Raw genomic sequence first — 7,502 nt, 5'->3', positions numbered from 1 at the left:
CAGGCCTTTAATATCCTGATAGTGCTTTTTTCGCATGCGTGGGCTAACTGGCCAGTTCTGCTTCTGTAAGATTGCTTTGTCTGCTTTCGCGCGTGCGGGGTCCCCTGACCCAATTCACTGACGCCAAGTATGCCTGTTCAAACTGTCAATCAATCAGCTCAGCCCCACTCGAAACTTGTTTGTACCTGTCTATAAAAACCCTGCACCAACCCTGCTCTGGACCTCTCGGTGTTATGGGCAAGGAGCGCGGCAGAGGTCCAGGTTCAAACCTGCAATAAACGACCCTTGCTGATTGGCTTTGACTCACGTCTCTGGTGGTCTTTTAAGGTGGGGGTAATACTCTATTGGCATTTCACCTGCTGGTGGTATTTCGATAGGGATTGCATTAAATGTGTAGATTGCTTTGGGTAGTATAGCCATTTTAACAACGTTTGTTCCTGGGGTGCCTGGGTGGCTCAGTGGGTTAAAGCCTCTGCCATTGGCTAAGGTCCTGATCTTGGGGTCCTGGGATTGAGCCTGCATCAGGCTCTCTGCTCAACAGGGAGCCTGGTTGCACCTCTGCCTCTCTGCCTGTCAAATAAATAAATAAAATCTTAAAAAAAAATGTTTGATCTTCCAATCCATAAGCATGGAATATGTTTCTATTTTTGTGACCTCTTCAGTTTCTTTTGTGAGTTTTCAGAGTACGGGTCTTTTACCTCTTTGGTTAAGTTTATTCCTAGGTACCTTATTATTTTTCGTGCAATTGTAAATGGGATCTGTTCCTTGATTCCTTTTTCTTTTGCTTCATGATTGGTGTGTAGAAATGCAACAGATTTCTGTACGTTGATTTTTTTTTAAAAGATTTTATTTATTTATTTGACAGACAGAGATCACAAGTAGGCAGAGAAGCAGGCAGGAGGCGGGGGTGGGGGTGAGGGGTGGGGGATGTGGGGGAGCAGACTCCCTGCTGAGCAGAGAGCCAGATGGGGCCCAGGGCCCAGGACCCTGGGATCATGACCTGAGCCAGGTTGAAGGCAGAGGCTTAACCCACTGAGCCACCCAGGTGCCCCTGTACGTTGATTTTATATACTGTGACTTTGCTGAATTCATTTATTAGTGCTAGGAATTTTTTGGTGGAGTCTTTTGGGTTTTCTAAATAGGGTATCATGTTGCAAGTGATAGCTATTCTTGAATCTGAAGGTTTGATGACAATACAGTATCTGTAAAATCAGATACTTTTGAAGGTTTTTTATTTGTTTATTTGTTTAAAGATTTTATTTATTTATTTGAGAGAGAGACAGTGAGAGGGAGCATGAGAGGAGAGAAGGTCAGAGGGAGAAGCAGACTCCCTGTGGAGCTGGGAGCTGCATGTGGGACCCCATCCCGGGATTCCAAGGTCATGGGCCAAGCTGGAGGCAGTTGCTTAACCAACTGAGCCATCCAGGTGCCCTTTTTTTTTTTTTTTTTAAAGATTTTATTTATTTATTTGTAAGAGAGAGAGAGTGTGAGAGTGAGCACAGGCAGACAGAGTGGAAGGCAGAGTCAGAGGGAGAAGCAGGCTCCCTGCAGAGCAAGGAGCCCGATGTGGGACTCGATCCCAGGATGCTGGGATCATGACCTGAGCCGAAGGCAGCTGCTTAACCAACTGAGCCACCCAGGCGTCCCTCCAGGCGCCCTTTTGAAGAGTTTTTAAAAGCAGAACTGTGTCATGATCAGATTCGTATCTTAGATCACCCTGGCTCTCCTGTGGGAAGAAGGGAGCAGAGCTGGGCAGACTGGTGACCAGAACAGTTAGGAGGCTGCTACAGCATCCAGAGGCGATGCAGAGGAAGGGATCAGTTATGACTCCCACATTGAATGACCTGGTTGGCTGAGTGGAGAGTGGTGCTGAAATCATGCTCCATAAGGTTAATAAGGTAAAATGTCCAGAGCAAGACCCTCCCACCCTCCTAACCCCTGCCCCGCCCCCTTTCTTCACAGGAATGTTTGCCTTATTGTTTGGAGGCAAACAACAGTAAGAACTCCAGCTGGCCTAAACCAGTTTGAGCTCACCACTGGCTCACACCTGTGCAGATGGACCATGGAGGTCGGCCTCATTATAATGTTAACATTTCACCCAAGAGGAGCACCAGCCTTTGTTAACATAACAAAGAATACATGTATAGGTATATTTTCTAAGTACACCTGCACAACATTATGTCCATCTTTACATGTGATGACAAAACTCCTCATCCTGAATATTCACCCTAACCTTAAGTAAAAAGAACCCACGGGCCTCCACTGGGGGAGTCACAGTTTTGGAAATCACTCTCTATGATCTCTTTATTTGCTGCAAATAAACTTTCCTTTGTATGACAACTCCACCTGGTGTAGTCTCTACCTGTAACTCACCAAAGATCCAACTCACCTAGCTTGGTTATAGAAGCAGCGTGTTGGGGGAAAGGGACAGGGCAACCCTGAAAAGTGGAAGGAAGGATGACAAGATCCGTCTGGAAAAATTCTGAGTTTTAGGTGCTTATGGATTAGCCAAGTAGAAAGAAACAGTAGGCAGGTTGATACAGAGGTCTCTAGCTCAAAGGTATCTGCACAATGTCTGGCCAATAGGAAGCTGCTGCCGTGCGTGACTCTTTACTCTATGTGGACTGGAGAAAGAGCTATCGAGTGTGTTATAGGAAAGTGGCAACGACCCACAGGAATAACAATAACGTCCGCAACAACAGAGCTAGAACTTACTCTCTTATTTATGATGCAGAACTAGAAGTTGTTGTAAGTGCTTTGCACGAGTTGACTCACTCAATTACTGCACTGAGTTTATGAGTTCGAAACTACTGCCGTTCCCAATAGAGAAGCCGAAGCTCAGAGTCTGAGTAACTGGCACAGGCCATGCAGTGAATGGGTGATGGAGCCGGGATCAGAACGCGGACAGTCAGACTTGGGACTGGGCGACCTCAGTCAAGAAGAAGCCGCTGGACTGAGACTGGGGCTGGGAATTCTTTAGGCCAGCGCTGCTGGCAAGCGCTCGAGCCCGCAGGCTGACCCACGCGGAGTGTGGTGCGGACTCCGTGTCCCCGAGTTGCGGCTCTCAGGCTCTCGGGACCATGGAGAAGCCCAGCCTCCCGGCTTCCTAGAGCGGCGCGGGTGGGCGCGCCTCCGCTAGCGCTTCCGCCTCGCCTGCCACTGGGGGAGCCGCGGGGCGTTGGGTGGTCCGCCTCCGTGGGGTGGTGCGGCCCGCCGGGTCTCGGAGCTCTGGCATCCCGACCCACAGACGCCGCCCAAGCGGCCGTTCCGCAGAGGCGCCAGCAACCCTCTTGCCCCGAAGAGCTGGCCTGACGTTCCCCGCTCGCGGTACCCAGGGTGGGGGCAGGTGACGCGTGGGGTCGCCCGCTTGCCGGGGTGGAGTGTGCCGATTCCATGGGGGTCTCCGGTCAGCATCTTACCCTGGGACGTTGAGCGTCTTCCCCGTACCCCTGGGGCCGTATCACCACTTGGATTTCGTCCCGGGGCCCCGTTATACCACCTTTTCTGTGAATGCTGGTTTTGGTCTTTGCCACCTTCGGTTCAGACTACTTAGTCATTCATTCATAGTGGGCCAGGGATTTTCTTGAAAGCCGTGAATCCACTGCATGTGGTGCTTGATTCTCGCTTCACAGACATTCTTTCGAGGAATTTTCAGCTTCACCGGGCAGATTTTGTAGAATTTACAAAAGAAGCAGGTGCAACACCGCGTGAGGAGGTGTGCTGAGAACATTCAGAGTGTCCTAGGAATATTGTTTCGGACAAGAGAGGCATGGAGGCCGAGGGGAAAGAGGTGGGGAACCAGGCAGGGTCAGCCTCACTGTGATTCTCTCTTAGCTCCACAGGTTCTTGCTTTTCCAGAGAGGGCAGCGTGAAGCCAGGGGCCATCAGCCATGCTCCAGACGGTGTGGTCCCAGGTGAGCTGAGCTTTCTTCCCTCTTTCCACGTTCAAAAGAGATAGCATCGATCACTACAGGAATAGTAACCCGACCTGACCAGTCCCGTGCTTATTGCATCCATTAGTTGAGTATGGCAGAGGAGTGCCTTAGGGGAGGTGATGAGGGCCAGTACGTAAACTTGGATCAGGTTGGTTGGGAAGGAAGGAAGCACCAGCTAAGAAACTCTTTGAAAATGTGAGACTCTACATCCATGCAGACTGTATGGTTTACAGAAAGTACGGTTCACAAATAAGCATTTGGGGCCTCACCAAGGGGCTTGCTGGAAAGGCAGAGTCTCGGGCCCCAACCCAGATCTCCAGAATCAGAATCTACATTTGTACAGTATCTGGGGAACAAATGGGCAAGTTAAAATTTGGGGAGTGCTAGTCTGCATGACACCATACAGAGGAAGGCTATCTCCTGCATTTAAACAGTTGCTCCCACAGGAGGAGTTTGCCCTGCACAAAGTCAAGGCCCAGTGATGCCACTGGGGAGCCTTTGGAGAGTGTAGATTGATGAGGAAGAAGATTCTTGGAAGAATGCAGAGTTTGGAGCTGATGCCAGTGCCTCCAGCCCATTGCAAAGATGACAGCTTAACCTCTGTGAAAAGCTCTATTCTTTTTTTTTTAAAAGATTTTATTTATTTATTTGACAGAGAGAGATCACAAGTAGGCAGAGAGGCAGGCAGAGAGAGAGAGAGAGAGAGAGAAGCAGGCTCCCTGCTGAGCAGAGAGCCCGATGTGGGACCCAGGACCCTGAGATCATGACCTGAGCCAAAGGCAATGGCTTAACCCACTGAGCCACCCAGGCGCCTGAAAAACTCTATTCTTTGTTGGCACAAATTCTTGCAGCCCTGGAAGCAGTTGCCCTTCCAGAATTTTCCTGGCACTAGAGGTTGCTTGCATTTCTCCAGCATCCTAGATCAGGGAATGAGAAAGCTGGTGTCTCGTGTCATGAATGTGTCATATAATTAGGAAGCCCTATCCAAGACTTATGAGTAATGTATATGTAGACATTGGACCATCTACTTCCATTTCAGCACTTAAGCCAAAATTCGTTTCAAGTCGGGGTGCCTGGGTGGCTCAGTCCTTAAGCATCTGTCTTCGGCTCAGGTCATGATCCCAGAGTCCTGGGATAGAGCTCTGCATTGGGCTCCCTGCTCTGTCTCCCACTCCCCCTGCTTGTGTTCCCTCTGTTGCTGTGTCTCTCTTTGTCAAATAAATAAACAAAATCTTAAAAAAAAAATTAGTTCCAAGTCAGGAAGTGTTTAAACATCTGTAGGGGCAGTCTGTTCTCTCCTGGTGCTTTATGTTGGGTAGTCACTCATAATGGGCTTCCAGTAAGGAAACCCCAAGTAATAGTGGCTTAAATGAGATAGAGGCTTCTGTTCCATGCAAGAGAAGTCAGGGAGAGGCAGTCGAGGGACACTGTAGCAGTGGTAGTGTTACCCCACCCTTTCTCTGTTTCTGCTTCACTATTCTAGCATTGACTTTCGCATTCAAGGCTACTTCATGGTCCAAGGTGGCTGCTTGATCTGTAGCTCTCATGTGTGCATTCCAGAAGAGGAGATGACAAAAAAGGTGAACCTCTCATCAGTTTGCATTCTTTCACGAACCTTCCCAGAGGGTCCCCAACAGTTTTGGTACTTATGTTTCATTGGCCTTAGTTAGTTGCCAGAGCTTGGAGCAGCCCCAAGTAAAATTATGATTCTATTATCAAAAAAGAAAGAGAGGGGAAAAAAATACACACACGCATATATATATTTAGACAGTTGTCAGTCTTTTTTTTTTTTCAAAGATTTATTCGAATGAGAGAGAGAAGGAGTGTGAGAGGTGGGGGAGCAGTGCAGAGAGGGAGAGAGAGAGAGAGAGAGAGAGAGATAATCCTCAAGAAGACCCCCCACTGAGCACAGAGCCCTACATGGGGCTCGATCTCCATACCCTGGGATCACGACCTGAGCCAAAATCTAGAGTCTGTTGCTTAAACCAACTGAACCACCCAGACACCCCTAGCCAACTGTCAGTCTTATCTACAGTCTGTATGAAAAATGTTGCCCTAATCTCATCTGTACTTGTAAGTGCTAAGATGTATACAACACCATGTGCCAGGCAGTGTTGTATTTCTTTACACACATTAACTCCTTCTGCCCTTACAAGAACCTTATAAAATAGGTACTCATGTTATTCCAGTTTTCCAAATGAGGAAACTGAGGCAAAAGAGTTTGAGTATATCATCCAAGGTCACACAGCTGATGGTTATCAGAGATGGGATTTGAACCTAGAGAGTCTGACCCTAGAGCTGAGTTTGTCAATATCAGCACTATTAACACTTTGGGGCAGATAATTTGTTGTTTGGGGGGCCTGTCATGTGTTGTATGATAATTAGCCCCATCCCTGGCTTCTACCCACTAGATGCCAATAGCATCCCCACTACCCCATGGTTGTGACAGCTAAAAACGTCTCCAGGAGCTCCTGGGAGGCTCAGTCAGTTAAGTGTCTGCCTTTGGCTCAGGTCATGATCTTGGGGTCCTAGGATTGTGCCCCACATTGGGTTTTGCACTCAGCGAGGAGTCCGCTTCTCCCTTTCCCTCTGCCCCTCCCCCCCAACATGTTTGTGCACTTTCTCAAATAAACAAATACATCTTAAAAAAAAAAAAAAAGTCCCCAGACCGTGAGTGCTCTGTGTGTCCTGGGCATTTCCCCGTTGAGGAGCGCTGCTGCAAATGCTGTGCCCATGCTGTTTGCTCCTGTGCTGCGCTGCCTCTGAACCCCACTTCCCGTGTAGGGGAATGAAGAGCCCTGCTTCATCATGGAGAAGGAGTAAGTGCTAGCAGAGGACAGAAGCAGAGTGATCAGAGGTGGAGCAGGATGTTGAGATGCTGAATGTTGTAGAAAACAAGGAACAAGTTATGCACTGATAAGTACAGGGGTGTCTCAGAGAAGTGGAGGGGTATGAAATGAGGAGTGATATGAGGAAGGAAGGAAGGTCAGGTCCCTGTTCCCAGATGTTGGCTCTGAAGGAAGTAAAGACAGAAGGTTGATTAACATTCAGAGGCAGCAAACTATCTATGGTACACTGTCCAGTAAGATAGCCACTAGCTATATGTGCCTGTTTAGAATTAAAGTTAATTAAAATGAGAAATTCAGTTCTTCAGGCACGCGAGCCACGTTTAAACCTCTTGGTCAAGGTGATACTTGATTTCTTCAGTGTATACTTGTCATCTTTCCCTTGCAACTGATCCGAAATCTGTGGGGGGACATTTATGATCATGCAAGTATCCTGCTCCTCGTCAAAATTTCCTCCTCAATATAGCATCCACAGATGATTCCTGTCTGAACCAATCTTTACCATGACAGCTGCAATCCTATAGTACGTCTGTAGTTGTGTTTCTTCCCCTGGCAGACACTAAGCACAGAGACATTGTTGACATGACAGACTGGGACAGACTTACAGAGTTCACTGTAAGTCGGGGAGAGACGGTATAGTGCCACTCACTTGTGTAAGTGGTCAGTTCATTTTGAAATGATTGGTTCCTTATACAACCTCGTGATAAATGCTCAGATAAAG

General features: G+C 48.1%; 1 long non-coding RNA gene across 1 annotated transcript; it reads left to right on the top strand.

The window, feature by feature from the left end:
* Positions 1 to 3,188: 3,188 nt before the first annotated feature.
* LOC309858292 lies at positions 3,189 to 5,674 on the top strand. The gene is made up of 3 exons (XR_014308128.1): positions 3,189 to 3,327; positions 3,835 to 3,914; positions 5,419 to 5,674. It is a non-coding gene; the product is annotated as an uncharacterized lncRNA (long non-coding RNA).
* The last annotated feature ends 1,828 nt before the right edge of the window (positions 5,675 to 7,502 follow it).

This window comes from Mustela nivalis, assembly GCF_964662115.1.
Source record: "Mustela nivalis genome assembly, contig: HAP1_SCAFFOLD_2142, whole genome shotgun sequence".
Classification (NCBI taxonomy): domain Eukaryota; kingdom Metazoa; phylum Chordata; class Mammalia; order Carnivora; family Mustelidae; genus Mustela; species Mustela nivalis.
Note: the sequence above shows the minus strand (reverse complement) of the source record. Positions and strands in the feature narration are given on the sequence as shown.